The following is a 23,722-nucleotide window of genomic DNA, read 5'->3' on the forward strand; positions in this document are numbered from 1 at the left end:
GTCGGACCCCCGCCAATCTGATATTGATAATCTATCCTGAGGCTAGGTCATCAATATAAATAAAGTGGACAACCCCTTTAACAAATTTAAGGCTTAGTGGCCAGTGTGAAAATGGCAGAGACACACAGATGGTGACATGGAAAAAAAAAAAAAAAAAATCACCAAAAACTCTGAAAAAATAGGTTTATCATAAGTGTGATTTTTTTTTTTTTTTAAACAATAGGACATTTTCTGATGGCACATTTCTTTTAACGGTAAAGGCAATTATCGCTATGATTCAGTCATTTCTTGAAAGTGTAACAATATTTTGCTAATGTAAAGGCACCAACTATAAATGTGTTTAACCATTTCTTACCCATTGTAACTACTATTTTACCTCCATTGTGAAGCTTCATTAATAGGGTGTCGAACACATTTAAACACATGATCTACACATGTAAGATACAGTGCCGGCTGCTATGACGCTCCACATCTGTGGAAATGTAACTGCTAGGAGATTTTCTTTTCAGTAGAGGGCACCAGAGTCTTTCTGGAGGCTGCATGCTTGGAGATAACAGATTGCACTGCACTGCCTCCCTTTACTGGCCAACTGAATATCCTAAGGATAACTTTCTATCATTTTGCCTATTTAAATAAACCTAATGGCTATTTACATGGCCTAGTATTAAGTATTATTACAGGTTACTAGTTTCTCATTAGCAGACAATATAAATGAGTGATGAGCAATAAACAATAATTTAGGTGATCACCGAAGGTATTGCTGCCTAATGTACAAGAGAGCTGTCACTTGAAAACAATGACACTCTTTTGGTCTGTGTGTATTGTGTACTTTCCAACTGTTGAAAAGCCCAAGGAAGGACAACAATAGCGGCATGCATAGTGCGTCATGGCAATTTTTTGTTTTACAATAAACCACGTGTCTATCTCCTGCCTATCCATGCCCATTCCCCGACAGTTCTCTTTCTGCCCTATTCAGTAGGTATGAGTCTTCACAGCAGAATGCTCTCTTAGTGCCCCTTAAACAATAGTTAAATGATCACAAACTTATTTTTAAGAATTCATATAAGCCTTTTTTAAACTGTCCACTGTTCGTGCTGTGACAACGTCCTGAGGTAGACTACAGAGTAGAATGGCCTCTTCGTGCCGCCTACACAGTAGAATGCCCCCTTACAATGTTGCCACCACTGTAGTGTTAATAAAATACAGTAAAACTCACCTAGCACATCATACTCTCCCCAGCAGCTGGCTTGATGCATTGATGTCATTGTACCTGCTGACCAGGAGAGTACAAAGGCTGGGGGCATGATCCCTGGCACAGGCCAGGGAATGGTGGAGCAAGGACTCAACGGCTTTCTGCTTCACTATTATATTTAACTGTATCCGCAATCTCGGACTGTCCCGCGAGATCCAGGATGTTTGGGAGGTATGGGTTTGTCTAGATGTAAAAGTTCATCAGATCCTTGAGAGAGACTTTTTAAAACCATTGATGTTTCATTGGTGGTTTAAAAACTGGTTTTATGCATCTGCTACTTCAGCAACATATAAGAAAAACTTGCCTCAAATCTGGCCATTAAGTCAGATTCTACTGTTAATACACTTGCTGATGCAAATAATTTCGGATCTGAAATTATAATGTACGATTGTAGCATGTAGGTAAATACTACTGACTAAAATCTGAAACAAGTCTTCTTCCACTTGTTCTAACAAGATTTATTTTAGTCTTAAAGAGCTCCTCTTACATCCAAAATCAGTAAGCATACTGCAATGTAGGGTAGGTGTCCCCAAGCATAAACACGTTCTTGTGGAAATCGAGTCCTCTAATCCTGAGAAATGTTTCTCTTTATTTTTATGCAGATAATAATTTTGATGCACCATGGGTAAGGTCACTCCATTAAGTGAACATTGCTTTTCCCTGCATAATCACTGCAAGCTCTGAAATCTCAAAGGCTGAAAATCAAACAAGGGGGATGTGCTTGAGTAATGTTACTGACAGAGCAATGGTGCACCAAATGGAGCTGCCCCACCCATGGTGCACCAAAAGATGTCCGGTATTTGCACAAAAGTAAAAAGAAGCATTACTCAGGATTAGAGGATCAGATTTTCACAAGAAGGTATGGGTTGTTGTTCCTACATGGTGGTATGCCCACTTTGAAACAGATTTTGTAGTTGACAGACTAATTTTTAACTATAAGAGTAATCTCATTTTTTTTAATATTCTTTGATTATTTAGCGTTAAATGTGACTAGTAACATAGTACATAAGGCCGAAAAAATACATTTGTCCATCCAGTTCGGCCTGTCATCCTGCAAGTTGATCCAGAGGAAGGCAAAAAACCCTGTGAGGTAGAAGCCAATTTTCCCTACTTTAGGGTAATAAAAAATTCCTTCCCGACTCCAATCAGGCAATCTGAATAATTCCCTGGCTTAACGACCCCTCTCTAGTAGCTATAGCCTGTAATATTATTACGCTCCAGAAATACATCCAGACCCCTCTTGAATTCCTTTATTGTACTCACCATCACCACCTCCTCAGGCAGAGAGTTCCATAGTCTCACTGCTCTTGCCGTAAAGAATCCTCTTCTATGTTTTTGTACAAACCTTCTTTCCTCCAGACGCAGAGGATGTCCCCTCGTCACAGTCACCGTCCTGGGAATGAATAGATGATGGGATAGATCTCTGTACTGACCCCTGATATATTTATACATATTAATTAGATCTCCTCTCAGTCTTTTTTTTTTTAAAGTGAATAACCCTAATTTTGATAATCTTTCAGGGTACTGTAGTTGCCCCATTCCAGTTTTTACTTTAGTTGCCCTCCTCTGGACCCTCTCCAGCTCTGCTATGTCTGCTTTGTTCACTGGAGCCCAGAACTGTACACAATACTCCATGTGTGGTCTGACTAGCGATTTGTAAAGTGGTAGGACTATGTTCTCATCACAGGCATCTATGTCCCTTTTTGATGCAACCCATTATCTTATTGGCCTTGGCAGCAGCTGCCTGACACTGGTTTTTGCAGCTTAGTTTGCTGTTTATTAAAATTCCTAGATCCTTTTCCATGTCAGTGTTACCGAGTGTTTTACCATTTAGTAGTGTACTGGATGACTTGCATTATTCCTTCCCATGTGCATAACTTTACATTTGTCAGTGTTAAACCTCATCTGCCACTTATCTGCCCAAGCCTCCAATCGATCCAGATCCCTCTGTAATAGTTTAGTGTCATCTGCGAAAATTGATATTTTACTATGCAAGCCTTCTACAAGATCATTAATAAATATATTGAAGAGAATAGGGCCCAATACTGACCCCTGAGGTACCCCACTAGTGACAGTGACCCAATCTGAGTATGTACCATTAATAACCACCCTCTGTTTTCTATCATTGAGCCAGTTACTTACCCACTTACAGACATTTTCTCCCAGTCCGAGCATTCTCATTTTATATACTAACCTTTTATGTGGTACAGTGTCAAATGCTTTGGAGAAGTCCAGATACATGACATTGATTGATTCGCCACTGTCAAGTCTAGAACTTACCTCCTCATAGAAACTGATTAAATTTGTTTGACATGACCGATCCCTCACGAAGCCATGCTGATATGGCGTTATTGGCTTATTTCCGTTAAGATGCTCTAACATAGCATCTCTCAGAAAACCTTCAAACAGTTTACTCACAACAGATGTTAAACTTACCGGCCTATAGTTTCCAGGCTCTGTTTTTGGACCCTTCTTGAATATTGGCACCACATTTGCCATGCGCCAATCCTGTGGGACATTCCCTGTCAATATAGAATCTGCAAATATCAGAAATAAGGGTCTGGCTATGACATTACTTAATTCCCTTAGGATACGGGCGTGTATGCCATCCGGTCCTGGCGATTTGTCTATTTTAATCTTTTTAAGTCGCTGATGTACTTCTTCCTGGGTCAGACAGGACACTTTTAATGGGGAATTTATTTCAACATTCAGCAAGTCATCTGACAGTTTATTTTCCTCAGTGAATACATTGGAGAAAAAAATATTTAGCAGCTTTGCTTTCTCCTCGTCGCTCTCTGCGACTCCCCCCTCATTACTCTTTAAAGGGCCAACACCTTCAGATTTATACTTTTTAACATTTTATATAATTGAAGAACATTTTAGGGTTAGTTTTGCTCTCTTTGGCAATTAATGTCTCGGTCTCTAATTTGGACGCTTTTATTTGTTTTTTATATGTTCTATTTTTGTCCTTATAGTTTTTCAGTGCTTCCGTGCTACCTTCCTGTTTTAGTGTTTTATATGCTTTCTTTTTGTCATTTATTGCTTTCTTTACAGTTCTGTTTATCCACATTGGTTTCTTTTTGTTCCTTAACCTTTTATTCCCATACGGTATGTACCTCTCACAATGAGATTTTAGGATGCTTTTAAAGATATCCCATTTTGTGGCTGTATTTTTATTTGTGAGGACTTTATCCCATTTAGTTAGGCCTATGGCCTCTCTTAGTTGGCTAAATTTAGCTTTTTTGAAGTTTTGGTATTTTTGTTCCTCCCTGTAGAAACGCTCTTTTGAATGATAATTGGAAGGTTATTACTTTGTGGTCACTATTTCCCAGGTGTCCCCCAACCTGCACATCTGTTGTCCTGTCAGGCCTATTGGTTAATACTAAGTCCAGTATGGCCGTCCCTCTAGTCGGGTCCTGAACCAGTTGGGAGAGGTAATTGTCTTTGATTATTGCCAAGAACCTGTTTCCTTTATGAGATATACAAGTTTCAGTTTCCCAGTCTATATCTGGGTAGTTGAAGTCCCCCATAATAATAACCATTATGATTTGCCGCCTCGTCTATCTAGTTTAGTAGTAGATTTTCTGTGGACTCTGGTATATTAGGTGGTTTATAGTAAACTCCTATTAGTAATTTATTATTGTTTTTCGCGCCTTGTATCTCTACCCACAGTGACTCCACATGTTCATGTCCCTCACTTATATCGTCACGGAGTGTGGGCTTTAGACCGGACTTTACATAAAGGCAGACCCCTCCCCCTCTCCGGTTTTGACGATCCTTTCTAAACAGACTGTAACCCTGTACATTAACTGCCCAGTCATAGCTATCATCCAGCCATGTCTCAGTTATTCCTACTATGTCATAGTCCTCCTCACACATCACTAATTCCGGTTCACCAGTTTTTTTAGTCAGGCTTCTGGCATTAGTATACATACATTTTGAGAGGTTTCTGTATATTTTTTACCCTACACCTTTCCTTCTGAACTGTTCTAGTCCCTCCTTCCATTCCTCCCCCAGTCCCATTACCTTGCCCCCGGTCTCTATCTGCACTATCTTCCCATCCTATAACATAATTACCCTCCCCCCCCCAGTCCCTAGTTTAAACACTCCTCCAACCTTCTAGCCATCTAAGTAGGTACTTGTTTTAAAACGTGAATTCAAAATATTTGAGAATGAATAAGCTAACGCAGGCTAAGTGATTAAATATATTTACTACGTGTGATTTAAATATAAGGTAAAATAGACAAATCACATACAGAGTAGTAAAAAGTAAATAATCATCACTGGCCTACACATACAATATGGAGACATGGACGACACCCCAGAGGGTGTACAAGAGATCGGGATAGTTCCATTTATCCTAACTTAGAATGAAGTTCCAAGTGGAGTGCAAACCAGAGTTATGCCCATCAGCCCCCTCCTCCAGTGTGCATCATGCATGTCTCTGAGATAACCATTTAGGAATTTGGCCCTCTCAGCACACTGGGGGTTGGGGATTTGTGTATGCAACTAATTCACTGCATTACAAGGAATATAGAAGAGACAGAATTAAAGGGGCCAGAACCAATCTGTTCTCAAAAATACTTTGCAGTACTATACCACTACTATATCCACCGGTAACAAGAGGTCCTTGTGTCCCCATCTAGTGGTTATGACATAAGTCCCTTTGCACCTTCTCACCACTTATTCAAATGGGGGTGTCACCAGTCTGGAATGGACCTCTTCGGACTATTTTTAGTTCCTTTAGATCACCAGTTGCAGTGCTTCTAAGTCGATGCTGAGTTTGTTTGTTTTTTACCAATGAAGAGAATAGTAAAAAATAAATAAAACTACATATCCCACAATGAATCATTCAAATTACTGTCAAATGTAGAACATCCCTCCCTGTTTTTGTGCAGTGAAATGTGAAAGATTATAAAATGCTGTAGACTTGACTTTATTTTTTCTTTGCTTTAAGATGTTTTAGAAGTGCAATTTCAATTTCCAGGTTGTCATAAGGAAGTGACAGAAGTATCGAGAACAGAAGAAAGTTCTGTTATGCTGCAGGGATGCTTAGGTGAAAATGAATGTGGCATCACGGTTTCATTGTTTGAGGTCTGATAGTTTGCCAAAGTAGTGGTTCTAATGTTTTATTACTTACTAGATACAGTTCATGGTTTGAAGGGAACCTGTAAGGAGATTCATGCTGCCCGAACCACAGGCAGCAGGAAATCCCGACATGCTCCCCGGTTACAAACGGTTATAGCTAATAACTGTCTCGTGGACTGCCTGGAGGTGCTCCAAATTTATTAAGAGACATGCAGTTAAGGGGCGTGGACTGACTGGGGATGTGAGAGGATGTGCAGAGCTGAGCTCCCGGCTGAACATCCGGTGATCCATTCTTCTCCCCGTCCATCTGGGGCTGTAACGGCTCACCGATACAACTAAGTGCTTCCCCAGGGGTCCTGCTACCGTACCGCTCCTCCATGCGCCATCAAAAGGCCAAAGAGAAGGAGGGAAAGGACGGTGAAAGAGCCACCCCAGCAAGGCAAGATGGCGCCGGACAGTCAGAGAAGCTGCTGGATGTGCCAGCGCGATTGGAAAAGTTTGCTCACACCACTAAATCTGTTCATCCTGCGCCGGCCCTGAACGCATACGCTGCCGCTGTTAAGAGGAATCCTCCAGTGCCTCCATCGCAAGATGACATTTCAGAGGACTCTGAGGTCAGTGATCTTAATGGCAGAATGGCCGCCTCAGCGCTTGAGCCTACTATCAAGGATGTCTTTTCAGCGGTGTTACAATGCAATAATGCAATCACTGCGCTTACTACCAATGTGGGTGGCCTGAAAGAGGATATAGGGCTACTAAGGCAAGACATGAGGCAAGTCAAAGAGCGTATGAGTGAAATGGAGGGCTGCTTAAGTGATTTGGAAGACCAAATGCTGCTAGTTAAAAGGGACATGCAGCGGGTGATTCACAATGTCGCCATGCTTATCTCCAAAACTGACGACCTGGAAAACAGGCTGCGGCGAAATAATGTACGCATGATTGGTGTGCCAGAACGTACCGAAGGAACAGATGCTGTCACATTTGTGGAAAAGTGGCTAACAGAAAAAATAGGAAAGTAAAAGCTGTCTCCTCTGTTTGCTGTGGAACGGGCACACAGGCATCACCGCGCCCTTTATTGCTTAGAGTCCTCCATTTTCGTGACCGGGATGCCATTTTGAGAGGAGCAAGAGACTGCACTGATTTGGTCTATTGATGGGAACCGGATCTTTGTTTCCTGACTTCTCACCTGATTTCCAAAAGAAGCGTGCACATTTTATTGATGTTAAACGCAGACTGCGACTATTACAGCTTCCACATTTTATGCTATATCCTGTGAAACTGCGAGTCATGGCGAAAGATAAAACGCACTTATTTGAGGATCCGGGTGCGGCATGTCAGTGGTTGGACTCCACTGTGAGACCTTATTGACTAGACACCAGTGGTTATATGTGTATTACCGGGGTGAGGCTGCTTACGGTCCTGTACTGCTATTGTTTAAAAACATAAATGGGTACCCTTAGAATAATTGCCTGGAATGTGAGGGGGCTGAACCAACCTGCTAAACGCAATGCCGTCTTTTATGTCTTGCAAACGTATCAACCGGCAATTCTGTACCTCTCAAACTCCTCTCACTTCTGAGAGAACACATCTTATTCATAAGGCTTGGGTGGCACAGAAGTTTCATTCCTCCTATTCCACGCAATCGAGAGGGGTGAGCGCGTTGGTGCATAGAAATGTTCCCTTTATATCGAGGGAGGTACATGTGGATGAGGAGGGTCGCTTTATATGTATTAACTGTTCTGTGTTTCATTACCAAATGATACTAGTGGCCGTTTATATGCCTCCCCCATATTCCTGTGAAGTTCTCAAAAAAAAAGTATTATCCTTCACTTCCAAATTTCCAGATCTGCCAGTTCTCATTATTGGTGATTTTAATATGTTCTTGGACAAATCCCTAGATAAATTCCAATCTGATAGTGGGGCCTCTGGCCCTTCTCTGTTCTCATTAGCCAAGACGCTCGCTGAAATAGACTTGTATGATTTGTGGAGGTCCAGAAATCCCGGTGTGAAGCAATACTTCTGCTATTCCTCATCACGTAGTTTTCTTTCTAGGATAGAGCTCGCTGTGGGATCTAAGGGAGTGTCAGATAAGGTCCAGGATGTTAGGTACTTACCCCGTAGTATTTCTGACCACTCCTCGTTATTGGTAGTACTGGATTTAGGGAGAGAGTTATTGGGTCCGAGACAACCATGGCGACTAAACCATTTTTGAATCCAGTTAGTTAATTAATACTGGTACTGTGATATCTGCTGCTCTGACTGACTTTTTTTTTTTTTTTTTACCAATAATGAAGGTTCAGCTAGTCACTCCATTATCTGGAATACAATCAAAGCTTATATTAGAGGGATATACATTAAAAGGATTACGGATACGACAGAACTGCTGGATAGAGTTCAGACTACGTAAGCTAAGTACATCTCTGACCCCTCCCTAGAAAATTCCTCGTACTGGACGGAGGCACAAGATCTACTGAAGGAACATTTGATTAGTAGAGCTGGGGACAAACAATTTTTTTAAGACTCAACATTATTTTATGGAAGGGTAATGTACGGGCCAGCTACTATTATTAATCGAGCCCATCTTGTGTATTGAGAATCACTAATAAAATGGGCGTACAGGTATCGGGAGATGATAATATAATAAACATATAGACATCTGCATAGTGCTCATGGAATAAGTCCAGACTAGGGATTGACTGTAGTGACAGAGAGCAATACCTGCATAATATTCAGATGCCCAGTCTGTCTGATGATCAGAGGTTATTACTTGATGGGGAGAGTCAATCGGAAGAGATGGTATTGGCGGTGCAGTCGCTTCCTAACGGAAAAGCACCTGGGAGAGATGGTCTGCCTGGGGAATTCTACAAAAAAAAAATCAAGAAGTTTTGCTCCCGCATCTCCTACAGGTGTTTAATGAATCTTATAGGACAGGTATTTTACCTAGCTCTATGAGAAAAGCATTGCTGGTGGTGATCCCTAAACCAGATAAGGATCCCAATATGGTAGATTCATATAGACCCATCTCACTCTTAACAGTAGATATAAGTGTTGGCCAAGGTTTTTGCTAATAGGCTCCTGAATGTTATCTCCCACATTATACATGAAGATCAGTGCAGGTTTATGCCAGGAAAATCCACGTCATTAAACCTTAGGCGTCTGTTCCTGAATATTCAGATGAGGGGAACAGAATGGGATGTGGGATGCCCTGCAGTGGTCTCCTTAGACCAGGCATGTCCAAACTGCGGCCCTCCAGCTGTTGCAAAACTACAACTCCCAGCATGCCTGGATAGCTTACAGCTATTAGGGCATGCTGGGAGTTGTAGTTTTGCAACAGCTGGAGGGCCGCAGTTTGGACATGCCTGCCTTAGACGCTGCAAAGGCCTTTGATAGTGTTGAATGGGAATACTTATGGGCAGTTCTGGCAAAACTAGGATTCGGCCCTGGATACATTAATTGGGTAAAATTGCTCTATAGTCAACCAAGAGCTAGGCTGCGAATAAATGGTAAGCTATCCCCAATGATGACACTGGAGAGAGGCACCAGGAAGGGATGCCCTTTGTCACCCCTTCTGTTTGCCATTGCTATTGAGCCCCTGGCTTGTATTTTTCATTTTACGCCACTGATTCTGGAGAGGTCTGGAGAGGGAGACTGGAGGAAAGAGTCTCGCTATATGCGGACGATGTGTTATTATATGTGGGTGATCTAACAACCTCAATAGATCCCATTAATTTGTTAATCTCAGACTTTGGAGTACAGTCTGGTTTATTAATCAATTGGAATAAGTCAGTTATTCTTCCGCTGTCCCCTATTCCGGAATCTCTTTGCTTAGATCATGTTAACCTGAAAGTGATCTCCTCCTTTAAATATCTTGGAGTCACTATTTCAGTACAGCCCCAATCTTATGTAGCGAATAACCTAGTACCACTAATGGATAGATTTAAACAGAAAGCGGTCACCTGGCATAAGCTTCCATTGTCAATGATAGGTAATCTTCTTAAGATGATTTGGATGCCGCAATTGCTCTACATACTGCATAACTCACCAGTATGGATTCCCATGCATTTTTATTATAAATTACAGAGAATATTTAGATCCTTGTTATGGAAAAATAAAAATAGTAGAATCCGATATGAAACATTACAGCGGGGGGACTGGCGTTACCTAACCCCTTTATATATTTCTTAGCAGCTCAGTTGCAACACTTTAAGGGCTGGGGTCCCTGAGAGAGATGGGAAGATGTGGAGAATTGGTGAAGTGGGCATCTGGGGTCTGCCAGCCTATTTCGATTATGGAGCAAGATTTACCTGACTCTTTTAAACCCCTCCTAGTAGTAGGATTAATGAGGAGGGTCTGGGGAAAGCTTAGGGAAATTCTGGGTGTTCAGCAACTATTGGACCTGTCTCCCCCGTTTGGAATAACCCTCATTTAATAGAATTGTCCAAACTGCAGGGATTTTCTGATTGGGAACGTAAAGGACTATTGAATTTAGGTCAACTATATTCACAAGGAATCCTAAAACAATTTGCACAACTTTGCACTGAATATGGCCTAGCGTCTACCATTTCTATAAATACCTTCAATTAAGGCATGCTATCAGTTCGCAGGATAAAGTGCGCCCCCTACAATTTGTATCACATCTCATGCTTAACCACCTCCGGACCGCCTAACGCAGATGTGCGTGCCAGAGGTGGCAGCCCTGCGCACAGTCACGCATATATGCGTCATCTCGCGAGACGCGAGATTTCCTGTGAACGCGCGCACAGGAACGGAAGGTAAGCGAGTGGATCTCCAGCCTGCCAGCGGCGATCGCTCGCTGGCAGGCTGGAGATCCGAATTTTTTAACCCCTAACAGGTATATTAGACGCTGTTTTCATAACAGCGTCTAATATACCTCCTACCTGGTCCTCTGGTGGTCCCTTTTGTTAGGATCGACCACCAGAGGACTCAGGTAGGTCAGTACAGTCGCACCAAACACTACACTACACCCCTCCCCCCCGTCACTTATTAACCCCTTATAAACCCCTGATCACCCATGATCACCCCATATAAACTCCCTGATCACCCCCCTGTCATTGATCACCGCCCTGTCATTGATCACCCCCCCTGTCAGGCTCCGTTCAGACGTCCGTATGATTTTTACGGATCCACGGATACATGGATCGGATCCGCAAAACGCATACGGACGTCTAAATGGAGCCTTACAGGGGGGTGATCAATGACAGGCGGGTGATCACCCATATACACTCCCTGATCACCCCCTGTCATTGATCACCCCCATGTCATTGATCACCCCCCTGTAAGGCTCCATTCAGACGTCCGCATGATTTTTACGGATCCATGGATCGGATCCGCAAAACACATGCGGACGTCTGAATGGAGCCTTACAGGGGGTGATCAATGACAGGCGGGTGATCACCCATATACACTCCCTGATCACCCCCCTGTCATTGATAACTCCCCTGTAAGGCTCCATTCAGACGTCCGCATGTGTTTTGTGGATCCGATCCATGGATCCGTAAAAATCATGCGGACGTCTGAATGGAGCCTTACAGGGGGGTGATCAATGACAGGCGGGTGATCACCCATATACACTCCCTGATCACCCCCTGTCATTGATCACCCCCCTGTCATTGATCACCCCCCTGTAAGGCTCCATTCAGACGTCCGCATGTGTTTTGTGGATCCGATCCATGGATCCGTAAAAATCATGCGGATGTCTGAATGGAGCGTGACAGGGGGGTGATCACCCTGATCACCCCCTGTCATTGATAACCCCCCCTGTAAGGCTCCATTCAGACGTCCGCATGTGTTTTGTGGATCCGATCCATGTATCCATGGATCCGTAAAAAATCATGCGGATGTCTGAATGGAACCTTACAGGGGGGGTGATCATTGACAGGGGGGTGATTACCCTGATCACCCCCTGTCATTGATAACCCCCCTGTAAGGCTCCATTCAGACGTCCGCATGTGTTTTGTGGATCCGATCCATGTATCCATGGATCCGTAAAAATCATGCGGATGTCTGAATGGAGCCTTACAGGGGGGGTGATCAGTGACAGGGGGGTGATCACCCTGATCACCCCCTGTCATTGATAACCCCCCTGTAAGGCTCCATTCAGACGTCCGCATGTGTTTTGTGGATCCGATCCATGTATCCATGGATCCGTAAAAATCATGCGGATGTCTGAATGGAGCCTTACAGGGGGGGTGATCAGTGACAGGGGGGTGATCACCCTGATCACCCCCTGTCATTGATAACCCCCCTGTAAGGCTCCATTCAGACGTCCGCATGTGTTCTGCGGATCCGATCCATGGATCCGTAAAAATTATACGGACGTCTGAATGGAGCCTTACAGGGGGGTGATCAGGGAGTCTATATGGGTGATCACCCCCCTGTCATTGATCACCCCCCTGTCATTGATCACCCCCCCCCCCTGTCAGGCTCCGTTCAGACGTCCGTATGATTTTTACGGATCCACGGATACATGGATCGGATCCGCAAAACGCATACGGACGTCTAAATGGAGCCTTACAGGGGGGTGATCAATGACAGGCGGGTGATCACCCATATACACTCCCTGATCACCCCCCTGTCATTGATCACCCCCATGTCATTGATCACCCCCCTGTAAGGCTCCATTCAGACGTCCGCATGATTTTTACGGATCCATGGATACATGGATCGGATCCGCAAAACACATGCGGACGTCTGAATGGAGCCTTACAGGGGGTGATCAATGACAGGCGGGTGATCACCCATATACACTCCCTGATCACCCCCCTGTCATTGATCACCCCCCTGTAAGGCTCCATTCAGATGTCCGCATGTGTTTTGTGGATCCGATCCATGGATTCGTAAAAATCATGCGGATGTCTGAATGGAGCCTTACAGGGGGGGTGATCAGTGACAGGGGGGTGATCACCCTGATCACCCCCTGTCATTGATAACCCCCCTGTAAGGCTCCATTCAGACGTCCGCATGTGTTTTGTGGATCCGATCCATGGATCCGTAAAAAATCATGCGGATGTCTGAATGGAACCTTACAGGGGGGGTGATCATTGACAGGGGGGTGATCACCCTGATCACCCCCTGTCATTGATAACCCCCCTGTAAGGCTCCATTCAGACGTCCGCATGTGTTTTGTGGATCCGATCCATGTATCCATGGATCCGTAAAAAATCATGCGGATGTCTGAATGGAACCTTACAGGGGGGGTGATCATTGACAGGGGGGTGATCACCCTGATCACCCCCTGTCATTGATCACCCCCCTGTAAGGCTCCATTCAGACGTCCGCATGATTTTTATGGATCCATGGATACATGGATCGGATCCGCAAAACACATGCGGACGTCTGAATGGAGCCTTACAGGGGGTGATCAATGACAGGCGGGTGATCACCCATATACACTCACTGATCACCCCCTGTCATTGATCACCCCCCTGTCATTGATCACCCCCCTGTAAGGCTCCATTCAGACGTCCGCATGTGTTTTGTGGATCCGATCCATGGATCCGTAAAAATCATGCGGACGTCTGAATGGAGCCTTACAGGGGGGTGATCAATGACATGCGGGTGATCACCCATATACACTCCCTGATCACCCCCTGTCATTGATCACCCCCTGTCATTGATCACCCCCCTGTAAGGCTCCATTCAGACGTCCGCATGTGTTTTGTGGATCCGATCCATGGATCCGTAAAAATCATGCGGATGTCTGAATGGAGCCTTACAGGGGGGGTGATCAGTGACAGGGGGGTGATCACCCTGATCACCCCCTGTCATTGATAACCCCCCTGTAAGGCTCCATTCAGACGTCCGCATGTGTTTTGTGGATCCGATCCATGTATCCATGGATCCGTAAAAAATCATGCGGATGTCTGAATGGAGCCTTACAGGGGGGGGTGATCAGTGACAGGGGGGTGATCACCCTGATCACCCCCTGTCATTGATAACCCCCCTGTAAGGCTCCATTCAGACGTCCGCATGTGTTTTGCGGATCCGATCCATGGATCCGTAAAAATTATACGGACGTCTGAATGGAGCCTTACAGGGGGGTGATCAGGGAGTCTATATGGGTGATCACCCCCCTGTCATTAATCACCCCCCTGTCATTGATCACCCCCCCCCCCCCCCCCCCCCCTCCCCCGGTAAGGCTCCATTCAGACATTTTTTTTGGCACAAGTTAGCGGAAATTTTTTGTTTGTAAGAAAAAACAAAAACAAAAACAAAGTCTCATATTCTACTAACTTGTGTCAAAAAATAAAATCTCACATGGACGCACCATACCCCTCACGGAATCCAAATCCGTAAACATTTTTAGACATTTATATTCCAGACTTCTTCTCACGCTTTAGGGCCCCTAAAAAGCCAGGGCAGTATAAATACCCCACATGTGACCCCATTTCGGAAAGAAGACACCCCAAGGTATTCCGTGAGGGGCATATTGAGTCCATGAAAGATTGAAATTTTTGTCCTAAGTTAGCGGAAAGTGAGACTTTGTGAGAAAAAAACTAAAAAAAATCAATATCCGCTAACTTATGCAAATAAAAAAAAAAAATTCTAGGAACTCGCCATGCCCCTCATTGAATACCTTGGGGTGTCTTCTTTCCAAAGTGGGGTCACATGTGGAGTATTTATACTGCCCTGGCTTTTTAGGGGCCCGAAAGTGTGAGAAGAAGTCTGGGATCCAAATGTCTAAAAATGCCCTCCTAAAAGGAATTTGGGCCCCTTTGCGCATCTAGGCTGCAAAAAAGTGTCACACATCTGGTATCGCCGTACTCAGGAGAAGTTGGGGAATGTGTTTTGGGGTGTCATTTTACATATACCCATGCTGGGTGTGAAAAATATCTTGGTCAAATGCCAACTTTGTATAAAAAAATGGGAAAAGTTGTCTTTTGCCAAGATATTTCTCTCACCCAGCATGGGTATATGTAAAATGACCCCCCAAAACACATTGCCCAACTTCTCCTGAGTACGGCGATACCACATGTGTGACATATTTTTGCAGCCAAGGTGGGCAAAGGGGCACACATTCCAAAGTGCACCTTTCGGATTTCGCAGGCCATTTTTTACACATTTTGATTGCAAGGTACTTCTTACACATTTGGGCCCCTAAATTGCCAGGGCAGTATAACTACGCCACAAGTGACCCCATTTTGGAAAGAAGACACCCCAAGGTATTCCGTGAGGGGTACGGCGAGTTCCTCGAATTTTTTATTTTTTGTCACAAGTTAGCGGAAAATGATGATTTTTCTTTTTTTTTTCTTTTTTCCTTACAAAGTCTCATATTCCACTAACTTGCGACAAAAAATAAAAAATTCTAGGAACTCGCCATGCCCCTCACGGAATACCTTGGGGTGTCTTCTTTCTAAAATGGGGTCACTTGTGGCGTAGTTATACTGCCCTGGCGATTTAGGGGCCCAAATGTGTGAGAAGAACTTTGCAATCAAAATGTGTAAAAAATGCCCTGCAAAATCCGAAAGGTGCACTTTGGAATATGTGCCCCTTTGCCCACCTTGGCAGCAAAAAAGTGTGACACATCTGGTATCGCCGTACTCAGGAGAAGTTGGGCAATGTGTTTTGGGGTGTCATTTTACATATACCCATGCTTGGTGAGAAAAATATCTTGGCAAAAGACAACTTTTCCCATTTTTTTATGCAAAGTTGGCATTTGACCAAGATATTTTTCTCACCCAGCATGGGTATATGTAAAATGACACCCCAAAACACATTCCCCAACTTCTCCTGAGTACGGCGATACCAGATGTGTCACACTTTTTTGCTGCCAAGGTGGGCAAAGGGGCACATATTCCAAAGTGCACCTTTTGGATTTCACCGGTCATTTTTTACACATTTTGATTGCAAAGTTCTTCTCACACATTTGGGCCCCTAAATTGCCAGGGCAGTATAACTACCCCACAAGTGACCCCATTTTGGAAAGAAGACACCCCAAGGTATTCTGTGAGGGGCATGGTGAGTTCCTAGAATTTTTTATTTTTTGTTGCAAGTTAGTGGAATATGAGACTTTGTAAGAAAAAATAAAAAAAATAAAATCATCATCATTTTCCGCTAACTTGTGACAAAAAATAAAAAGTTCTATGAACTCACTATGCCCATCAGCGAATACCTTAGGGTGTCTACTTTCCGAAATGGGGTCATTTGTGGGGGTTTTCTACTGTCTGGGCATTGTAGAACCTCAGGAATCATGACAGGTGCTCAGAAAGTCAGAGCTGTTTCAAAAAGCGGAAATTCACATTTTTGTACCATAGTTTGTAAATGCTATAACTTTTACCCAAACAATTTTTTTTTCCCAAACATTTTTTTTTTATCAAGGACATGTAGAACAATAAATTTGGCGAAAAATTTATATATGGATGTCGTTTTTTTTGCAAAATTTTACAGCTGAAAGTGAAAAATGACATTTTTTTGCAAAAAAATCGTTACATTTTGATTAATAACAAAAAAAAGTAAAAATGTCAGCAGCAATGAAATACAACCAAATGAAAGCTCTATTAGTGAGAAGAAAAGGAGGTAAAATTCATTTGTATGGTAAGTTGCATGACCGAGCGATAAACGGTGAAAGTAGTGTAGTGCCGAAGTGTAAAAAGTGCTCTGGTCATGAAGGGGGTTTCACCTAGCGGGGCTGAAGTGGTTAAAAAACTGATAGAACCAGGTCCTGTAAAAGGAGCTATTTCGGATACTTATAATACTTTGCTATATGAGCAGCTGAAAAAATATCCACTTAAAGTTAAGTTGAAGTGGGAGAGGAATGTGGGCCCCATCTCAGACAGCCAATGGGAAGAAGTCCTTGCACAGATTCCTACTCTAACCCCTAGCGAAGCGGCTAGACTGTCTCAACTCTATATGATACACAGGGTATATAGAACTCCAATCTTCTTATGGAAGGTGGGATATAGATCTGACTCAAAGTGTCCGAAATGTGGGGAAGAAGGGGCCGGATTGCTCCATAAGCTGTGGAATTGCAGTGCGCTACAGGGTGTTTGGTTGTTGGATCTTTATGTTAAGGATCCTGTTTATTGACTATCCTGTTTTGTACAAGGAGTATTTTTGCACTGTGTTGAACATAATATGACACAAGAATTTTGTAAAATGATATTGTTTATTTTTACAAAATAATAAAAACGTATCTGATAAAAAGACATGCAGTTTGGTGCATTTTGTGCAAAAAGACTATACTGTAATGCCAGTCTTAGTACCATATATCTACCCCATAGTTTAAAAACAATCTGGGAACTTGAGCGAAGTCAAGCAGGCATCTCCCAACCTTGCTTGGCTAGGTTAACAGGTATTTTTGCAGTTGCAGTATTAAATCAAGGTAAGATAATTCCACTGGTAAAATTGTGATTTTGCCAGTCCCAGCCTAATTATTATTTTATCTAATTTTATTACTAAAAATGTTGGTTTTCCAGTCTTCCTTTACTTGCTTTACTAGGTTGCTTCTGTGATTTTGTTTAATGTCTCCAACTCCTGTGGAAACTCATATGTCTATATGATAAAACAAACAGTAGTCTGATCCTGCTGTCTTACTTTATTCCTTTTTTGCTTCTCGCCAACATACCCACTAAACGTTTTTCTGAGAAAAGGTACAGTGTTCTTACTCATACTGGACTTGTTCCTTGAGAAATAATTGTTGAAAGTCACAGCAACGTGCCAAATAACAGAAGGACTTGTCAGACTGGACTGCTGCCGAGCTTTTATTTTTGCTTGTGGGCGTTCTAAAAGCTGCGTTGTATCTGGTAATCCAGTATATGTTGCTTGCTATCCAATTTTCTTGAATGGGTAACATAATAAAATGAATAACTGTAATCCTAAAGACTTTACATCTAATATAAAAAGGCTTAGGCCCTGATTTATTAAGACCAGTGTGTACTACATCTGTCTTATTGCTATAGAGGGCATTTAATTTATGATAAGGCAGAGGCCTCATCATAAATTCAATGCCTCCTCCAGGAGTCTGTGCGCCAGACTGAAGTCTACTCCAGCTTGAAGCGGTTTCTGGCGTAGATGATGATGAATGTGCTGGGGACGATGACCCCTCCACACCCCCTTTTCAGAAACTGGCAAGGGCAGCTTAAAAACACTACTTGCGACTAGGGGAATGATAGCTTCCACCCCTTGTGTACGATGTGCAGAGGTTGAGAATTTATTTTAGAACATCATTTTCTTTTATGTGTTGCTAATCTGCTAAGCCTTCACTTGCATTATCCGTTAGGATTGTAGGATATCCTTGAGGCATTTCCGAAGATTTTAATATCCATGAGGAAACATATGATAATATATTAAAGAAGAATAGGGATTGCCTTTTCTGAAACTATTATGCTACAGTCCTGCGTTTAGCAAACACTATATGCGCAGTTGCGATGCTGATTTAAAAAAAAATTATTTATATTATTTTGTGTGTTTTTTGTATACGTTAATTTTTTTTGTTTTGTTTTTTGTTTTGGTGCTGATTGCATTCAGAAAAAGTGCCAAAATCTGCACCAAAAAAATGTAGGCCCTGCATATTTATTTTTCTCTTGCTACCACATCCTCATTTCATCATACCAAAATAAGATCATGCTTTGTTTTATATCTCCAAAGAATTTTAAAAGGTCTAAGGCATATCCAGAAACTATTCCATACGTATGTAAGCTTGTATTTCTCTACATGTCACTCCAGAAATATTTTCAGTTTTTGAGTATTTTCTTTATGGTTTTCTGTTTCTTACATTTTTATTCCATTTCTCTCTATATTATTAACTCCAGGCCCAACATGTTTTGTACAGTTATTAATAACTTCAGTTACTCAAATTGACTATTGAAAGGCTGAGTCATTCGGAAGTAATACTGAATCAAAGTTGCTTTATGTACAGTTGCTATTTATACCAACTTCAGAAATAAAGGTATAGGATAAACACGGGCCCATCTTTGGTTATTTTAGGATACTTTCACATGCACCCTTTTTTTTATATTGTGGCCATTTAGCTCATCAGTCAGATATGCTATTGTAGTAAATTAGACTTTTAAAGGGAGCTTGTCACTAGGAAATGTTTAAACCTGATTATTTAGGCACTATATAAATTTATTCTTATTATTATTGTTGTTAATAATATTATTATTATTAACCAGGAACATGTCCTTGTAGGGCTAGCTCAGCTGAATGTAATCCTACTTATCATTTTACTTGGTGATCTGTTGCTTCAATCTGAAGAAAACATATTTTTTATCAATATGTGAATTAAGCACACAGAGGGCAGGCCCAAACCTCTGTATGCACCCTTGCTCCTCCTGTATCCTCTGCCAGCCCTTCCCTTTCCTTCTTGATTGATAGTCCCAGGTTCCTGTATAGTTATCTCCAAAGGATCTGTCAATCAAGGAACTGCAGGGGCAGGTTCAAGAAGCAGGAGGAGCAAGGGTGCATAGAATGGCTTGGAACCGCCCTCAGTGCACTTAACTGCTCATTTGCTTGTCAATTGAAAGTACTTTTTCCTCCAGAATGAGGCAGCAAATCACTAAGGATGTTGCCACAAATTCGAGCTTTTTGTCAGGGGTAGATCATACAGTAACAGTCAGGGCCTGACTGGGACAAAAAATAGGCCCGGGCATTTTTGACTGAGCAGCCCAATCACATGACCCCCAACAGGCCCCACCCCCTTGCAGTCTAGGGACGGAGCCAAACCCGGAAGCACAATTGAGGGGCAGGGCCAGCCACCAGTAAGATAGGAAGGCTTCAGCCAACACACAAGCTTTGCAACAACCAACATACAGATCTTGCAACAATATAGGAAGCTACAGAAAAGTCTTATAATATCCTCAGTGGATCTCAACCTCCCCATCCTCCACACCCTGTACAGGTCAGTTCCCCCCGAAATTGCACTCACAGTTCTCCAGCAACTCTAGCAAATACCACCTATTCCGTACAGGGTGGGTTTACATCTGCGTTATGCCATTCCGTTATAGGTTCCGTTTCAAACTGAATATAACGGAATGGCCAGATAGAATGCAAAACGGAAACCTTTACGGGTCCATTCACACGTCTGTTGTTTCTTTCCTGACATTGAGCTGTCCGATTTTTTTCAGGATCCATTGAAAATGAATGGGTCCAGATCTGTTCCGCAAAAAACGGAACAGATCAGGAAAGAAACAACGGACGTGTGAATGGACCCTAAGAGACATTCCGTTTTGCTCTGTCCTAATAGAAGTTTATGAGAAAGCATAACGGATCAGTCTGGGTCCCCTTATGCAAGACGGAAAACAAAGTCCTGTTGACAGGACTTTGTTTTCCGTCTTGCATAACAGGAACCAGATGGATCCGTTTTGATTCCCATAGACTTTTAAGAGGACGGAGAGCAAACGGAAAGCCTCTTGCAGAGTCTGCACTGTACGAGAGAGAGATAGCAGTGGCTGTGAAGGGGAAAGTACCAGAGCACACAATGACAGCCCCAGAGCCTTTCTGCTGCCTGACCAACCGTATGCTGCCACAGCGCCAGCCTGCAGGACATCAGAGAGGCCTGGGGTCCACATTATAGCACCACTACATTTACTTATTATCAAAAAGCATCATACATAACCAAGCAAAAGCCAGAATGTAATAAAAGACAAAAACATTAAACTACATTTATAATAAAACTATTTACTTACAAAAGAAGCTTTTCAGTAGTCTGCTGTGCCGTCCTCTGCTTGCTTCCACTGATTTGCCCTCCTTTCTGTCTCTCCTCAGTGCGCAGGCGCACTGTTATGGGGGATCTGTGGATGACAGTATGACACACTGTCATGGGGGACCTGTGGATGACACACTGTCATGGGGGACCTGTGGATGACACACTGTGATGGGGGACCTGTGGATGACACACTGTGATGGGGGACCTGTGGATGACACACTGTGATGGGGGACCTGTGGATGACACACTGTCATGGGGGACCTGTGGATGACACACTGTCATGGGGGACCTGTGGATGACACACTGTCATGGGGGACCTGTGGATGACACACTGTCATGGGGGACCTGTGGATGACACACTGTCATGGGGGACCTGTGGATGACACACTGTCATGGGGGACCTGTGGATGACACACTGTCATGGGGGACCTGTGGATGACACACTGTCATGGGGGACCTGTGGATGACACACTGTCATGGGGGACCTGTGGATGACACACTGTCATGGGGGACCTGTGGATGACACACTGTCATGGGGGACCTGTGGATGACACACTGTCATGGGGGACCTGTGGATGACACACTGTCATGGGGGACCTGTGGATGACACACTGTCATGGGGGACCTGTGGATGACACACTGTCATGGGGGACCTGTGGATGACACACTGTCATGGGGGACCTGTGGATGACACACTGTCATGGGGGACCTGTGGATGACACACTGTCATGGGGGACCTGTGGATGACACACTGTCATGGGGGACCTGTGGATGACACTATTAATGGGGGATCTGTGAATGACACTATTAATGGGGGATCTGTGAATGACACTATTAATGGGGGCATCTGTGGAGGATGCACTGTTATTAACAGTGCGTCATCCACAGACCCCACCCCATAACAGTGTCATCCACAGATATCCCCTTAATAGACTGTTAAGGGGATATCTGTTGATTGCATGGCACTGTTATGGGTGGCCTGGGGGATCTCTGGATGACACACATATACAGGTCCTTCTAAAAAAAATTAGCATATTGTGATTAAAGTTCATTATTTTCTGTAATGTACTGATAAACATTAGACTTTCATATATTTTAGATTCATTACACACAACTGAAGTAGTTCAAGCCTTTTATTGTTTTAATATTGATGATTTTGGCATACAGCTCATGAAAACCCCAAATTCCTATCTAAAAAAATTAGCATATCATGAAAAGGTTCTCTAAACGAGCTATTAACCTAATCATCTGAATCAACTAATTAACTCTAAACACCTGCAAAAGATTCCTGAGGCTTTTAAAAACTCCCAGCCTGGTTCATTACTCAAAACCGCAATCATGGGTAAGACTGACGACCTGACTGCTGTCCAGAAGGCCATCATTGACACCCTCAAGCAAGAGGGTAAGACACAGAAAGAAATTTCTGAACGAATAGGCTGTTCCCAGATTGTTGTATCAAGGCACCTCAGTGGGAAGTCTGTGGGAAGGAAAAAGTGTGGCAGAAAACGCTGCACAACGAGAAGAGGTGACCGGACCCTGAGGAAGATTGTGGAGAAGGACCGATTCCAGACCTTGGGGGACCTGCGGAAGCAGTGGACTGAGTCTGGAGTAGAAACATCCAGAGCCACCGTGTACAGGCGTGTGCAGGAAATGGGCTACAGGTGCCGCATTCCCCAGGTCAAGCCACTTTTGAACCAGAAACAGCGGCAGAAGCGCCTGACCTGGGCTACAGAGAAGCAGCACTGGACTGTTGCATGTCATTCGGAAATCAAAGTGCCAGAGTCTGGAGGAAGACTGGGGAGAGGGAAATGCCAAAATGCCTGAAGTCCAGTGTCAAGTACCCACAGTCAGTGATGGTCTGGTGTGCCATGTCAGCTGCTGGTGTTGGTCCACTGTGTTTTATCAAGGGCAGGGTCAATGCAGCTAGCTATCAGGAGATTTTGGAGCACTTCATGCTTCCATCTGCTGAAAAGCTTTATGGAGATGAAGATGTCATTTTTCAGCACTACCTGGCACCTGCTCACAGTGCCAAAACCACTGGTAAATGGTTTACTGACCATGGTATTACTGTGCTCAATTGGCCTGCCAACTCTCCTGACCTGAACCCCATAGAGAATCTGTAGGATATTGGGAAGAGGAAGTTGAGAGATGCAAGACCCAACACTCTGGATGAGCTTAAGGCCGCTATCGAAGCATCCTGGGCCTCCATAACACCTCAGCAGTGCCACAGGCTGATTGCCTCCATGCCACGCCGCATTGAAGCAGTCATTTCTGCAAAAGGATTCCCGACCAAGTATTGAGTGCATAACTGAACATAATTATTTGAAGGTTGACTTTTTTTGTATTAAAAACACTTTTCTTTTATTGGTCGGATGAAATATGCAAATTTTTTTAGATAGGAATTTGGGGTTTTCATGAGCTGTATGCCAAAATCATCAATATTAAAACAATAAAAGGCTTGAACTACTTCAGTTGGTGTGTAATGAATCTAAAATATATGAAAGTCTAATGTTTATCAGTACATTACAGAAAATAATGAACTTTATCACAATATGCTATTTTTTTTAGAAGGACCTGTATGGCAGCGCAAGCATCTTGTGCTATATATATGTCATCATCCACATGATCCACAGATATCTTCTCCCCCCCCCCCCCCCAATAACGGTGTCCCTCCCTATTGTAAGACAGCCCCCGCCGTTCCTTATGTAAGTGAGCTT

At 43.3% G+C, this 23,722-nt stretch overlaps 1 protein-coding gene across 6 annotated transcripts in view; it reads left to right on the forward strand.

Annotated features, from left to right (window-relative positions):
- Nucleotides 1-23,722, forward strand: part of OSBPL8 (oxysterol binding protein like 8) — a 240,915-nt gene that overhangs the window by 121,329 nt on the left and 95,864 nt on the right. The gene's annotated exons all lie outside the window — the stretch shown is intronic.

The sequence above is a fragment of the Bufo gargarizans genome, chromosome 2 (genome assembly GCF_014858855.1).
Source record: "Bufo gargarizans isolate SCDJY-AF-19 chromosome 2, ASM1485885v1, whole genome shotgun sequence".
Lineage (NCBI taxonomy): Eukaryota > Metazoa > Chordata > Amphibia > Anura > Bufonidae > Bufo > Bufo gargarizans.